The sequence below is a fragment of the Vicugna pacos genome, chromosome 21, assembly GCF_048564905.1.
Source record: "Vicugna pacos chromosome 21, VicPac4, whole genome shotgun sequence".
In the NCBI taxonomy this organism is placed as follows: Eukaryota; Metazoa; Chordata; class Mammalia; order Artiodactyla; family Camelidae; genus Vicugna; species Vicugna pacos.
This window is the reverse complement of record NC_133007.1, coordinates 21,048,415-21,061,915: the sequence shown is the minus strand read 5'-3', so window position 1 is coordinate 21,061,915 and position 13,501 is coordinate 21,048,415. Positions and strand designations below refer to the sequence as shown.

Below are 13,501 nucleotides of genomic sequence, written 5' to 3'. Positions count from 1 at the left end.
GGCTCGCCAAAGCCCTTCTCCGACGGGTGTTGGGCGAGGCCACTCCCCCGCACCGAAAGGAGACGGGACTCATCCGCCCCACACCCGCCCCGGCAGCCGTGAAGCTGTGCAGGTGTGCGTCGCGTCGCAAGGAGCCCACTGCGGCAGCCACTGTGGGCGGGCCGCAATGTCGTCGGGCGCTTGTGGGGTCGACAGGAGGCCCTCGCTCGGCCGTGGCGCCCGAGCGCCCGAGCGCCCGGCGAGGAGGACGGGCAAGGGGTTGCAGGGGTGGAGGGCTGGAGGCGGTTGAGGGTGGGCAGGCCCCGCTGGAGGGCGGAGGGACGAGAAGAAGGGCCCTTGGGGCCAGGCGGCTGGACAGAGAGCGGCGCCAGCCACCAAAAAGGGGCGTGTTGCCTCCCCGTCGGGGAATCGAACCCCGGTCTCCCGCGTGACAGGCGGGGATACTCACCACTATACTAACGAGGACGGCGGCGGCCTCCTGGGCGCCCGACCGCTCTCCGGCTGCCTGCAGACGCCTACCCACACCCCTCCCCCACCCCGTCCTCGGACCCCCGCCCACCACGGGCGCCCGCCACGTGCCCGACCCGACCCGACACCACACCAAACGCGTCATCCAAGGAGGCAGCCCGGGACCCCGCCAGGGACCCGGATCCGCGTGGCGCTGGAAACTCCCAGTGCGCGCCGCCTATAGCCCCCGACGCCAGGATCGCGCCGGGAGGAGGGGCCCGAGGGGGCCGGAGAGCGCAAGCAAGGCTGTGAGGAGGAGGTGGGCGCTCGCCGTGCCACGTCCCGGGAGAAGAGGCGGAGGGGTGGGCGCGGCCGGCGGCAGAAGCTGGCCGGACGCGGCCCGGCTGGGTCCCGGGCCAGGGGTGGGCGAGGGGGCGGCGGCGGCGAGCCGGGCGCGCCGGCTGGCCTCGCTCCCCCGTTGGCCCGGACGGCCGCCCGCTGGCGCAGAGCACCGCGTCGGGCCAAGGGCATCGGTGTCCGCGTCGGCGTCGGGTCCCAGCCAGCCGAGCGGCGACGCGCCCAGGCCCGCCGTCAGGATGGCCGAGCGGTCTAAGGCGCTGCGTTCAGGTCGCAGTCTCCCCTGGAGGCGTGGGTTCGAATCCCACTCCTGACAAGCCAGCCTTTTTTGGCCCGCCCAACAAATGCTGCACCCGGCCCGTCCCAGGCCTGGACAACACCCTACCGCCTCACACTCCGCTCCTGCCTCGCACTCTTGCCAGCTCCCCAGACTCCGGCCCCCTCGACGCGACACCCACACGACGCCTCTCCCACGCAGGACCTCCTCAGCCACAGCCGCTCTTCCTGCTCAGTCCTGTGCGCCGGCCTCACAGAAACAGCCCAGGGGGAACCCTCTGGAAACTGGCGTTCAGGACACACGCCCTCCTCGCCTTCGCAGTGCAGGCCTTCGCGGCACTTCTTTCACCACCCCCCCTTGGCGCCACAGCGCATGTTCACGCGAGAAGCCGCTGCCCCGGCCGGACCCAGCCACACCCCGGCGCGCTCCCTCAGACGGCTGTCCACGAGCCAGCAGCCACTCTGCCAAAGTGCTCCTCCTCACAGCCAACGCACCGGAGCGGGACCCTTCGGGAGAGCGGCCGGCAGGAGCGCAGAAGCCAGGCTCAGACACAGACACCGCTGGTCTTTGGCGCGGCGGCGGCGGCGGCGGCGGCGGCGGCGGCGGCGGCGGCGGCGGCGGCGGCGGCGGCGGCGGCGGCGCTCCCAGGCGCCCATGTCCCACACTCGCTGTCTCCTCACAGCCCGAGCTCCCATCCCCTCTCCAGCCTGCTGCCCGCCAACGCCCGGCACGAGCGAGAAAGCCAGGCGCCAGAGGGACTTTGGGCCAGGGCCGGCGGTCGCTGAGAGGAGCGTCCGAGCTCAGCCGCACCTGCCACGCGTCGCCTGCCCTGACTGGAATCCGGGCGCAGGCCAGGCTGGGTCCGGTTCCTGGCTTCCTCCGGCGACACTGACAGTCTGGCGGCGGCCCTGGACGGCAGATTCGGAAGCGCAGGTTGGGCCGAGTCCGCCTCCGTCCCTGCGTCCCTCCTTCCCTCCGACCGCGCCGCGCCGCGCCCTGGGGGTCCTCCCCGTTCCCCCGGAGCCTCTCCTTCAGGTCACTCACCGCCTCCTGCTCACGTGGAGCGGGTGTCCGTGGGCGAGCAGCGAGCCACCAGTGTCTGGCGGTTGGCGGCGAGCGCCGCTGGGGCGGCGTCGGGCGGCGGCGGCCATCGGTGCATGGGTGGTTCAGTGGTAGAATTCTCGCCTGCCACGCGGGAGGCCCGGGTTCAATTCCCGGCCCATGCAGCGACCCAGTCCCCTTTTGGTCTCGCAGCCCACAGCGGAGCTAGGCTTCCCCTCTCCCACGCTCAAGGCACCTGTCCTACCACAGCATGCTCCCACCCGCAGCCCACCGCCGCACCTTCCCTCTCCTGGCCTGCCCACGCCGGCGCCCCCTACCCTCCGTGGGACGAAAACTTTACCCCGAGAGCCAAGCCTCCGCGAACTGACACCTTGCGGGCTCAGCCACTCTCGCGCCCACCCACCTTCCTTGTCCCTTTTCTCTTTCTTACCCTGATCCCGCTGGGGTCACACGGCTCACTGGAAGGAACACCCTACACTGGCACCCGCTCGCCCCACCTCTTCACGTTTCACCGCGCTTCCCCGCTCTCTGCCTCACTCTCCCCACACTCTGAAAGTTACACAGTGTTTGCTCAACCAGGAACCGAAAAGCTGCCACCCCTGGGAGGGCCACATTGCACTCCCCAGGAGTGTCCCCAAAGCGTTATCCTGCATGAGGAATTCCAAAGAGGAATGCCACAATATCATGGCAGAGTGCACTCTATGTTCACTTTACGTCCCTCAGCCGAGACATTTGTCGAACACCCGCCCGCTCCCCCACCACTAAAACCACCATCACCACCAACACCCCAACAACAAGCACCACCCCCTCCCCTGAAGCCCTCCTCCCACCACTGGCACCCCACCTAGCGACACCAACCCCCAGCACCATCAAATCCTAATTTGTCAAGGGTTCTGCCCTTGCGTCAGTCCGTTTGGCCTCTTTTTTTTTTTTTGAATTTGCATTTTAATACAAGTCTAGTTGATTTACAGTATTGTGTTATTTTCAGGGGTACAGTAAACTGATTATCTTTTCAATACATGTGTATCTATACACATATATATCGTTCCTTTCCGTTACAGGTAATTACGAGACGTTGAATATACTTCTCGGTGCTGTACCGTAAATCCTGTTGTTCCTACCCGCTAACACCAGCTCCTAATTGATCCCTCCCCTACACTTTCCCCTTGGGTAACGGTAAGTTTGTTCTCTCTATCTGTGAATCTGTTTCTGTTCTGCACAGAGATTCACTTGTACTATTGTTTGGATTCCACATATATGTAGTTTTGTCCTTCTGTCTGACTTATTATACTAGGTTCAGTGCTGTCTAGGTCCATCCGTGTTGCTGCAAATGACAAGATCTCATGCTTTTTAATGGCTGAGTAATATTCCGTGAGATTGATTTTTAATACATTGAAAATATCTCTCTCTCACTCTATTTTTCTCTCTCTTATCTATTTGTGTATCTATCGATCTCTATCTATCCATCTATCTATCTAGCTAGCTAGCTACCTAGCTACCTACCTATCTATATCTCATATTTCCTTAAGCCAATCATCCACGGATTGACACCTGAGATTTTTTCCCCTGTCATGGCTATGGTCCACAGTGCTGCTATGAACACTGAGGTGTATGAATCTTTCCCAATTAGAGGTTTTGTGTTTTCCGCATACATACTCAGGAGGGGGACGGCTGGATCACATGGTAACTCTCCATTGGTGCCTTCATTGTTGTTTTCGTTGTCGTTGAAGTGTAGTCGATTTCTAAGACCGTATTAGTTTCAAGTATACAGCAAAGTGATTCGGTTTAGTATGTATACTGTAGTTTCAGATTATTTTCCATTATAGGGTATTCCAGGACATTGAAGATCGTTCCCTGTGTTATTCAGCAAGTCCGTGTTGCTTCTCTATTTTATACGCAGTAGCGTGTTTCTGTTAACCCCATACTCCTAACTGATCCCTCCACTCTTCCCTTTCCCCATGCGTAACCGTCAGTTGGTTATCGATGTCTGCGGAGTGTGTTTCTGTTTTGTACATAGACAGATGTCTATTACGTTTTAGATTCCACCTGGAAGTGGATATCATATAATATTTATCTTGCTCCATATCTGACTTACTTCACATAGTGTGATAGACTCTAGGTCCATTCATGTGGCAGCGAATGACAATATTTCATCCTTCTTTGTGGCTGAGTAATATGCTATGGTAGGTTTATACAGCGCATCTTCTTAAGTCCACCGTCCGCTCATGGGCCCTTGGGTTCATTCTGGGTCTCGGCTATTGCAAATAGTGCTGCTAGGAAGGTCCTGGAGGAGGGGGGCGGTGCCTGCATCTTTTCGAAGTAGAGGTTTCATCTTTCCCACGTACGTACCCAGCAGTGGGGTTGCTGGATCATATGGTAGCTCTCCTTTGGTGCCTTCATTGTTGTTGTCGTTGTCGTTGAAGTGTAGTTGATTTCCGCTCCTGTATTAGGTCGGGTGTACAGCACAGTGGTTCGGTTTGTATGTATATTGTATTTTCAGATTAGTTTCCTTCATAGGGTATTCCAGGATATTGAAGATCGCTGCCTGTGTTATTCAGCAGGTCCGTGTTGCTTCTCTATTTTATACACAGTAGCGTGTATCTGTTAATCCCACACTCCTAACTGATCCCTCCACCCTTCCCTTTCCCCTCGCATAACCGTCAGTTGGTTTTCGATGTCCGTGGAGTGTGTTTCTGTTTTGTCCACAGATTCATGTCTATTATGTTTTAGATTCCACCCGGAAGTGATATTATATAACATTTATCTTTCTCAGTCTGACTTCCTTCACGTAGTTTGATGGACTCTAGATCCATCCATGTGGCCTCAAATGACAATATGTCATCCTTCTTTATGGCTGAGTAATATTCTACGGTATATTTATGCAACGCATCTTTTTAGGTCCATCGTCCACTCATGGGCCCTTGGGTTCATTCTGGGTCTCAGCTATTGCAAACAGTGCTGCTAGGAACGTGGACGAGGGGGGCGGTGCTTGTATCTTCTCGAAGAGGAGGTTGCATCCTTCCCACATGTATAGCCTGCAGTGGGGTTGCTGGATCATGTAGTAGCTCTCCTTTGTGGCCTCTTTACATCTCGACTCCATCCTCACCTGCCACTCTCCCCAACCCACATCCCCTCAGCTCCAAACCCCGCCACACACCCTGCCACACACACACAGAAACACACAGACACACACACACAGACACACACACACAGACACACACACACACACACACACACCTGAGACTTGACGGATTGAAAGTGTTTCCTGTTGAGAGATTATCTGTGTCTCTGGGGCTGTAGAATGCCCCACTCAATTTAGACCTCGCCTAGCCCCAGTCTCCTACTCTTGTTTCTGTCCTTCCCTTGCCTGTTTCCTACCCTGCTGCCCCAGCCCCAGCCCACTGGTTAGCCTGACCACCTCAAAGCACAGGCCACCTGTCTCGCCCTCTCACCCACCGCCCCGCTGGGGTCCTCTCCCACCATCGTCCTCGTACCACAGCCCACTCACCCGCCTCTGCCACCCCCCCCCCGCTTGCTATCTGCCCTACGTCGAAGACTCCAGGCTCGCTCCCCTCTACCCGCCACCAGCCCCTAGTACCCCAGCCCCTCTCTCACGCATCCTGTGCAGAAGACTCACTTCCACCACTCCTGGCCTCCCACGGGCTCCTCAGACCCACTCCTACTCCATGGCCACCCTCTTCCCTACATCGGTCCCACCCGCACACCGCACGCAATTGGGGGGCCAAGGGCAACCGCGGGCCCAAGCTTCGGCAGAGCCCCTGCCTGAGTGGCCAACTACTCTCCTAGCCAGTTCCCCGCAAGCCCCACACCTCTCCTTCGCACCTGCGCTCCACCCAGTGCCCTGGACTCGTCCTGCCACCTCCCAACCCGAGGCTCAAGGCTGGCCCTTCTCTATGGGGTCGTCTGGCTCCGTTCCCTAACCCTCGTGGGGTGGCCCCCAACCACGGCAACAAACACCTTCACCCCGTACTCTCACCCACCCACACTCACCCCGAACACACCCACAAGGGCGGTGACGAAAGCGCCTGCGGTGATGGAATGCACCCATATGCCGACAGGGGCTCCCTTCCACAGGGCAACCGGCTTGGTCTAAATCCAGCGACTCTACTGCCGCCGCCAAATGCTGCAGCTCATCGGCTGTCCACTCTGCCTCTGAAGGAAACAAGCTGTGAACCGCACACCAAACCCTTTGCTGACAGACGCGCCCAAGCCTGGCCTGTGATTTACCATGGCCAGAATCCATAGGAAAGGTGAAGACAGGCTGAAGAGAGGGATGGAGTCCATCCAATAATAGATCGTAACGTGGGAATGGGGAATATTAGAAGTCAGAGCTAGGTGAGGGGTGCGTGTGTGTGTGTGTGTGACTCTGGTGTGTGTGTGTGTGTGTGTGTGTGTTTGCTGGTAGTGGAGGGGGAGGTACCGTCGGTAACATTCTTGCCTCTCTGTGACAGGACTGAGAGTACCGGGAATGCAATCCGAATACCATGTTGGCTGGTAGTGCACCCTGCCACGCATCTGTCTCCACACCCTCCCACTTGCATAGCTAAGGTTTCCCGGACGGTATCCGGTTTCTGCCTGCTTTCTCACCTCCACTGCCCTTTCGTCCAACTACAAGCACGTGGCCAGATGCCTTTTCACACCTCCGCCTCCCGGCAGCCTGTCTGCTCCCCTGCGCGGTTCAAGACCACCGCGTCCTTGAAGCCCAACGACAGGCCCACGGGCTTCGAGGGCAGTCCAGGACCTGGCACGCAGCAGGTAAGCCATCGAGGCTGGTCGCTGGCTTGAAAGGAGACGTAAGGGACGGCCAGTCCCGGCAAGTGGCCCAACTTGGAGATGGAGGGCCCTCTCCCGCGCCTTCTGCTTTCCGTCGACGCGGCCACCAGTGATGCCGCCAACCACCACCACCGTCGCCGCCGGCACAACCTGCAGCGCCATCGCCGGCACCCTGTCCACCACGGTCACCAGCACCGTCACCAGCGGCACCACCAGCACCACCAGCACCACCAGCACAAGCAGCAGCACCACCGCCTGAGCTGGGAAGAGAGGGTGGCTTGTCAGCCGCGAGGATTGTGGTGGCAGAAGTAGTGCCGCTTGACAGTCCAAGCACGCTCGTGACCACGGCTGCGCCGGCCAGTCGTGTTTGGGGCTGGGGCAAGCGTCGGAGCAGGAGGAGTCGCCGAAGGCCTCGAGTGGGTGGGACGCCGAAGGCCTCGAGTGGGTGGGACGCCGAAGGCCTCGAGTGGGTGGGCGCGCGAGGCCAAAAGGTTTGGCGGGGCACGAGGGTGGAGGTTGCACGCCAGGGCCTGGGGCTGCAGGTGGAGGGTACCGGGTGGCTCTTGTCGGGGCGCGGAGGTCACGAGGAGGGGGAGAAGGAGCGGACGAGTTGGCTTGGCGCGTGGGCTAAAAGGGAGGTGGTGGTGGGGTGGGGGCGGAGTGTTTGTGGACGCGCTGGGGAGGTTGGTAGGCGGCGAGGAAGAAGAAATGCTTCCCTGACCGGGAATCGAACCCGGGCCGCGGCGGTGAGAGCGCCGAATCCTAACCACTAGACCACCAGGGAGCGTCGGGCTCCGCGTCTGGCCCGCCTCTGCTCGACCCAGCCACTGGGCGCTGCCTTGGCGCCAAGGCCCGGCCTTTCCACGTCCAGCCGCCCTCCGCCCCCGGCAAGCCACGTGCCCTAGCGTTCTTCCTGCTTGCTGGCACCCTCAAAACACTGCGCGCCTCCTCCTCGCACACGCGCGAGAAGCCGCAGGCCACCTAGCTCCCTCTTTTCTGCGCCCAGCTTCCAGTTCTCCCTCACGGGCCCAGGGAAGGAGGGCCGGCCGTGGAGCTCGGCAAAAGATGGGCCCGCTGCGTTGGCCGGGAATCGAACCCGGGTCAACTGCTTGGAAGGCAGCTATGCTCACCACTATACCACCAACGCCGCACAGCCCGGGCCGCCCCGACACGCCGGCCCCGGGCTCGCCGGAGCACAGTCTCGCCGCCGCTGCCGCTGCCCCTGCGGCGGCCGGGCGCGGCCCTGCCCCGACGCCCCGTCCGCCAGCAGCTCTGCGCTGCCTCAGGCGCCACCGACGGTCTCCCCGGGCGCCTCAGCCGCGCCAGCCCTACGCAGCTGCCCTCGCCCACGGCCCGACCGCTTCTGGGGCTGGGGGGGGGGGAGGTGGGGGGGTGCGCGCTGCCGCTGCCTTGCTGCTGCCGGGCCCTCGGCTGCACGCCGCGGCCCGCGGCCCTCCTCCCTCCCCGGGCACACGACCTCTGGTTCCCGGCTCGCCAAAGCCCTTCTCCAACGGGTGTTGGGCGAGGCCACTCCCCCGCACCGAAAGGAGACGGGACTCATCCGCCCCACACCCGCCCCGGCAGCCGTGAAGCTGTGCAGGTGTGCGTCGCGTCGCAAGGAGCCCACTGCGGCAGCCACTGTGGGCGGGCCGCAATGTCGTCGGGCGCTTGTGGGGTCGACAGGAGGCCCTCGCTCGGCCGTGGCGCCCGAGCGCCCGAGCGCCCGGCGAGGAGGACGGGCAAGGGGTTGCAGGGGTGGAGGGCTGGAGGCGGTTGAGGGTGGGCAGGCCCCGCTGGAGGGCGGAGGGACGAGAAGAAGGGCCCTTGGGGCCAGGCGGCTGGACAGAGAGCGGCGCCAGCCACCAAAAAGGGGCGTGTTGCCTCCCCGTCGGGGAATCGAACCCCGGTCTCCCGCGTGACAGGCGGGGATACTCACCACTATACTAACGAGGACGGCGGCGGCCTCCTGGGCGCCCGACCGCTCTCCGGCTGCCTGCAGACGCCTACCCACACCCCTCCCCCACCCCGTCCTCGGACCCCCGCCCACCACGGGCGCCCGCCACGTGCCCGACCCGACCCGACACCACACCAAACGCGTCATCCAAGGAGGCAGCCCGGGACCCCGCCAGGGACCCGGATCCGCGTGGCGCTGGAAACTCCCAGTGCGCGCCGCCTATAGCCCCCGACGCCAGGATCGCGCCGGGAGGAGGGGCCCGAGGGGGCCGGAGAGCGCAAGCAAGGCTGTGAGGAGGAGGTGGGCGCTCGCCGTGCCACGTCCCGGGAGAAGAGGCGGAGGGGTGGGCGCGGCCGGCGGCAGAAGCTGGCCGGACGCGGCCCGGCTGGGTCCCGGGCCAGGGGTGGGCGAGGGGGCGGCGGCGGCGAGCCGGGCGCGCCGGCTGGCCTCGCTCCCCCGTTGGCCCGGACGGCCGCCCGCTGGCGCAGAGCACCGCGTCGGGCCAAGGGCATCGGTGTCCGCGTCGGCGTCGGGTCCCAGCCAGCCGAGCGGCGACGCGCCCAGGCCCGCCGTCAGGATGGCCGAGCGGTCTAAGGCGCTGCGTTCAGGTCGCAGTCTCCCCTGGAGGCGTGGGTTCGAATCCCACTCCTGACAAGCCAGCCTTTTTTGGCCCGCCCAACAAATGCTGCACCCGGCCCGTCCCAGGCCTGGACAACACCCTACCGCCTCACACTCCGCTCCTGCCTCGCACTCTTGCCAGCTCCCCAGACTCCGGCCCCCTCGACGCGACACCCACACGACGCCTCTCCCACGCAGGACCTCCTCAGCCACAGCCGCTCTTCCTGCTCAGTCCTGTGCGCCGGCCTCACAGAAACAGCCCAGGGGGAACCCTCTGGAAACTGGCGTTCAGGACACACGCCCTCCTCGCCTTCGCAGTGCAGGCCTTCGCGGCACTTCTTTCACCACCCCCCCTTGGCGCCACAGCGCATGTTCACGCGAGAAGCCGCTGCCCCGGCCGGACCCAGCCACACCCCGGCGCGCTCCCTCAGACGGCTGTCCACGAGCCAGCAGCCACTCTGCCAAAGTGCTCCTCCTCACAGCCAACGCACCGGAGCGGGACCCTTCGGGAGAGCGGCCGGCAGGAGCGCAGAAGCCAGGCTCAGACACAGACACCGCTGGTCTTTGGCGCGGCGGCGGCGGCGGCGGCGGCGGCGGCGGCGGCGGCGGCGGCGGCGGCGGCGGCGGCGGCGGCGGCGCTCCCAGGCGCCCATGTCCCACACTCGCTGTCTCCTCACAGCCCGAGCTCCCATCCCCTCTCCAGCCTGCTGCCCGCCAACGCCCGGCACGAGCGAGAAAGCCAGGCGCCAGAGGGACTTTGGGCCAGGGCCGGCGGTCGCTGAGAGGAGCGTCCGAGCTCAGCCGCACCTGCCACGCGTCGCCTGCCCTGACTGGAATCCGGGCGCAGGCCAGGCTGGGTCCGGTTCCTGGCTTCCTCCGGCGACACTGACAGTCTGGCGGCGGCCCTGGACGGCAGATTCGGAAGCGCAGGTTGGGCCGAGTCCGCCTCCGTCCCTGCGTCCCTCCTTCCCTCCGACCGCGCCGCGCCGCGCCCTGGGGGTCCTCCCCGTTCCCCCGGAGCCTCTCCTTCAGGTCACTCACCGCCTCCTGCTCACGTGGAGCGGGTGTCCGTGGGCGAGCAGCGAGCCACCAGTGTCTGGCGGTTGGCGGCGAGCGCCGCTGGGGCGGCGTCGGGCGGCGGCGGCCATCGGTGCATGGGTGGTTCAGTGGTAGAATTCTCGCCTGCCACGCGGGAGGCCCGGGTTCAATTCCCGGCCCATGCAGCGACCCAGTCCCCTTTTGGTCTCGCAGCCCACAGCGGAGCTAGGCTTCCCCTCTCCCACGCTCAAGGCACCTGTCCTACCACAGCATGCTCCCACCCGCAGCCCACCGCCGCACCTTCCCTCTCCTGGCCTGCCCACGCCGGCGCCCCCTACCCTCCGTGGGACGAAAACTTTACCCCGAGAGCCAAGCCTCCGCGAACTGACACCTTGCGGGCTCAGCCACTCTCGCGCCCACCCACCTTCCTTGTCCCTTTTCTCTTTCTTACCCTGATCCCGCTGGGGTCACACGGCTCACTGGAAGGAACACCCTACACTGGCACCCGCTCGCCCCACCTCTTCACGTTTCACCGCGCTTCCCCGCTCTCTGCCTCACTCTCCCCACACTCTGAAAGTTACACAGTGTTTGCTCAACCAGGAACCGAAAAGCTGCCACCCCTGGGAGGGCCACATTGCACTCCCCAGGAGTGTCCCCAAAGCGTTATCCTGCATGAGGAATTCCAAAGAGGAATGCCACAATATCATGGCAGAGTGCACTCTATGTTCACTTTACGTCCCTCAGCCGAGACATTTGTCGAACACCCGCCCGCTCCCCCACCACTAAAACCACCATCACCACCAACACCCCAACAACAAGCACCACCCCCTCCCCTGAAGCCCTCCTCCCACCACTGGCACCCCACCTAGCGACACCAACCCCCAGCACCATCAAATCCTAATTTGTCAAGGGTTCTGCCCTTGCGTCAGTCCGTTTGGCCTCTTTTTTTTTTTTTGAATTTGCATTTTAATACAAGTCTAGTTGATTTACAGTATTGTGTTATTTTCAGGGGTACAGTAAACTGATTATCTTTTCAATACATGTGTATCTATACACATATATATCGTTCCTTTCCGTTACAGGTAATTACGAGACGTTGAATATACTTCTCGGTGCTGTACCGTAAATCCTGTTGTTCCTACCCGCTAACACCAGCTCCTAATTGATCCCTCCCCTACACTTTCCCCTTGGGTAACGGTAAGTTTGTTCTCTCTATCTGTGAATCTGTTTCTGTTCTGCACAGAGATTCACTTGTACTATTGTTTGGATTCCACATATATGTAGTTTTGTCCTTCTGTCTGACTTATTATACTAGGTTCAGTGCTGTCTAGGTCCATCCGTGTTGCTGCAAATGACAAGATCTCATGCTTTTTAATGGCTGAGTAATATTCCGTGAGATTGATTTTTAATACATTGAAAATATCTCTCTCTCACTCTATTTTTCTCTCTCTTATCTATTTGTGTATCTATCGATCTCTATCTATCCATCTATCTATCTAGCTAGCTAGCTACCTAGCTACCTACCTATCTATATCTCATATTTCCTTAAGCCAATCATCCACGGATTGACACCTGAGATTTTTTCCCCTGTCATGGCTATGGTCCACAGTGCTGCTATGAACACTGAGGTGTATGAATCTTTCCCAATTAGAGGTTTTGTGTTTTCCGCATACATACTCAGGAGGGGGACGGCTGGATCACATGGTAACTCTCCATTGGTGCCTTCATTGTTGTTTTCGTTGTCGTTGAAGTGTAGTCGATTTCTAAGACCGTATTAGTTTCAAGTATACAGCAAAGTGATTCGGTTTAGTATGTATACTGTAGTTTCAGATTATTTTCCATTATAGGGTATTCCAGGACATTGAAGATCGTTCCCTGTGTTATTCAGCAAGTCCGTGTTGCTTCTCTATTTTATACGCAGTAGCGTGTTTCTGTTAACCCCATACTCCTAACTGATCCCTCCACTCTTCCCTTTCCCCATGCGTAACCGTCAGTTGGTTATCGATGTCTGCGGAGTGTGTTTCTGTTTTGTACATAGACAGATGTCTATTACGTTTTAGATTCCACCTGGAAGTGGATATCATATAATATTTATCTTGCTCCATATCTGACTTACTTCACATAGTGTGATAGACTCTAGGTCCATTCATGTGGCAGCGAATGACAATATTTCATCCTTCTTTGTGGCTGAGTAATATGCTATGGTAGGTTTATACAGCGCATCTTCTTAAGTCCACCGTCCGCTCATGGGCCCTTGGGTTCATTCTGGGTCTCGGCTATTGCAAATAGTGCTGCTAGGAAGGTCCTGGAGGAGGGGGGCGGTGCCTGCATCTTTTCGAAGTAGAGGTTTCATCTTTCCCACGTACGTACCCAGCAGTGGGGTTGCTGGATCATATGGTAGCTCTCCTTTGGTGCCTTCATTGTTGTTGTCGTTGTCGTTGAAGTGTAGTTGATTTCCGCTCCTGTATTAGGTCGGGTGTACAGCACAGTGGTTCGGTTTGTATGTATATTGTATTTTCAGATTAGTTTCCTTCATAGGGTATTCCAGGATATTGAAGATCGCTGCCTGTGTTATTCAGCAGGTCCGTGTTGCTTCTCTATTTTATACACAGTAGCGTGTATCTGTTAATCCCACACTCCTAACTGATCCCTCCACCCTTCCCTTTCCCCTCGCATAACCGTCAGTTGGTTTTCGATGTCCGTGGAGTGTGTTTCTGTTTTGTCCACAGATTCATGTCTATTATGTTTTAGATTCCACCCGGAAGTGATATTATATAACATTTATCTTTCTCAGTCTGACTTCCTTCACGTAGTTTGATGGACTCTAGATCCATCCATGTGGCCTCAAATGACAATATGTCATCCTTCTTTATGGCTGAGTAATATTCTACGGTATATTTATGCAACGCATCTTTTTAGGTCCATCGTCCACTCATGGGCCCTTGGGTTCATTC

At 60.0% G+C, this 13,501-nt stretch overlaps 8 non-coding genes across 8 annotated transcripts; 4 read left to right on the top strand and 4 right to left on the bottom strand.

Moving 5' to 3' along the window:
* Window positions 1-393: 393 nt before the first annotated feature.
* Window positions 394-465, bottom strand: TRNAD-GUC (transfer RNA aspartic acid (anticodon GUC)). Its single transcript has one exon. It is a non-coding gene; the product is annotated as a tRNA-Asp (tRNA).
* A 572-nt stretch (window positions 466-1,037) lies between these two features.
* Window positions 1,038-1,120, top strand: TRNAL-CAG (transfer RNA leucine (anticodon CAG)). Its single transcript has one exon. It is a non-coding gene; the product is annotated as a tRNA-Leu (tRNA).
* Window positions 1,121-2,236: 1,116 nt separating this feature from the next.
* On the top strand, window positions 2,237-2,307 carry TRNAG-GCC (transfer RNA glycine (anticodon GCC)). Its single transcript has one exon. It is a non-coding gene; the product is annotated as a tRNA-Gly (tRNA).
* A 5,342-nt stretch (window positions 2,308-7,649) lies between these two features.
* Window positions 7,650-7,721, bottom strand: TRNAE-CUC (transfer RNA glutamic acid (anticodon CUC)). The gene has a single exon. It is a non-coding gene; the product is annotated as a tRNA-Glu (tRNA).
* Window positions 7,722-8,012: 291 nt separating this feature from the next.
* Window positions 8,013-8,084, bottom strand: TRNAG-UCC (transfer RNA glycine (anticodon UCC)). Its single transcript has one exon. It is a non-coding gene; the product is annotated as a tRNA-Gly (tRNA).
* A 734-nt stretch (window positions 8,085-8,818) lies between these two features.
* Window positions 8,819-8,890, bottom strand: TRNAD-GUC (transfer RNA aspartic acid (anticodon GUC)). The gene has a single exon. It is a non-coding gene; the product is annotated as a tRNA-Asp (tRNA).
* Window positions 8,891-9,462: 572 nt separating this feature from the next.
* Window positions 9,463-9,545, top strand: TRNAL-CAG (transfer RNA leucine (anticodon CAG)). The gene has a single exon. It is a non-coding gene; the product is annotated as a tRNA-Leu (tRNA).
* A 1,116-nt stretch (window positions 9,546-10,661) lies between these two features.
* Window positions 10,662-10,732, top strand: TRNAG-GCC (transfer RNA glycine (anticodon GCC)). The gene has a single exon. It is a non-coding gene; the product is annotated as a tRNA-Gly (tRNA).
* The last annotated feature ends 2,769 nt before the right edge of the window (window positions 10,733-13,501 follow it).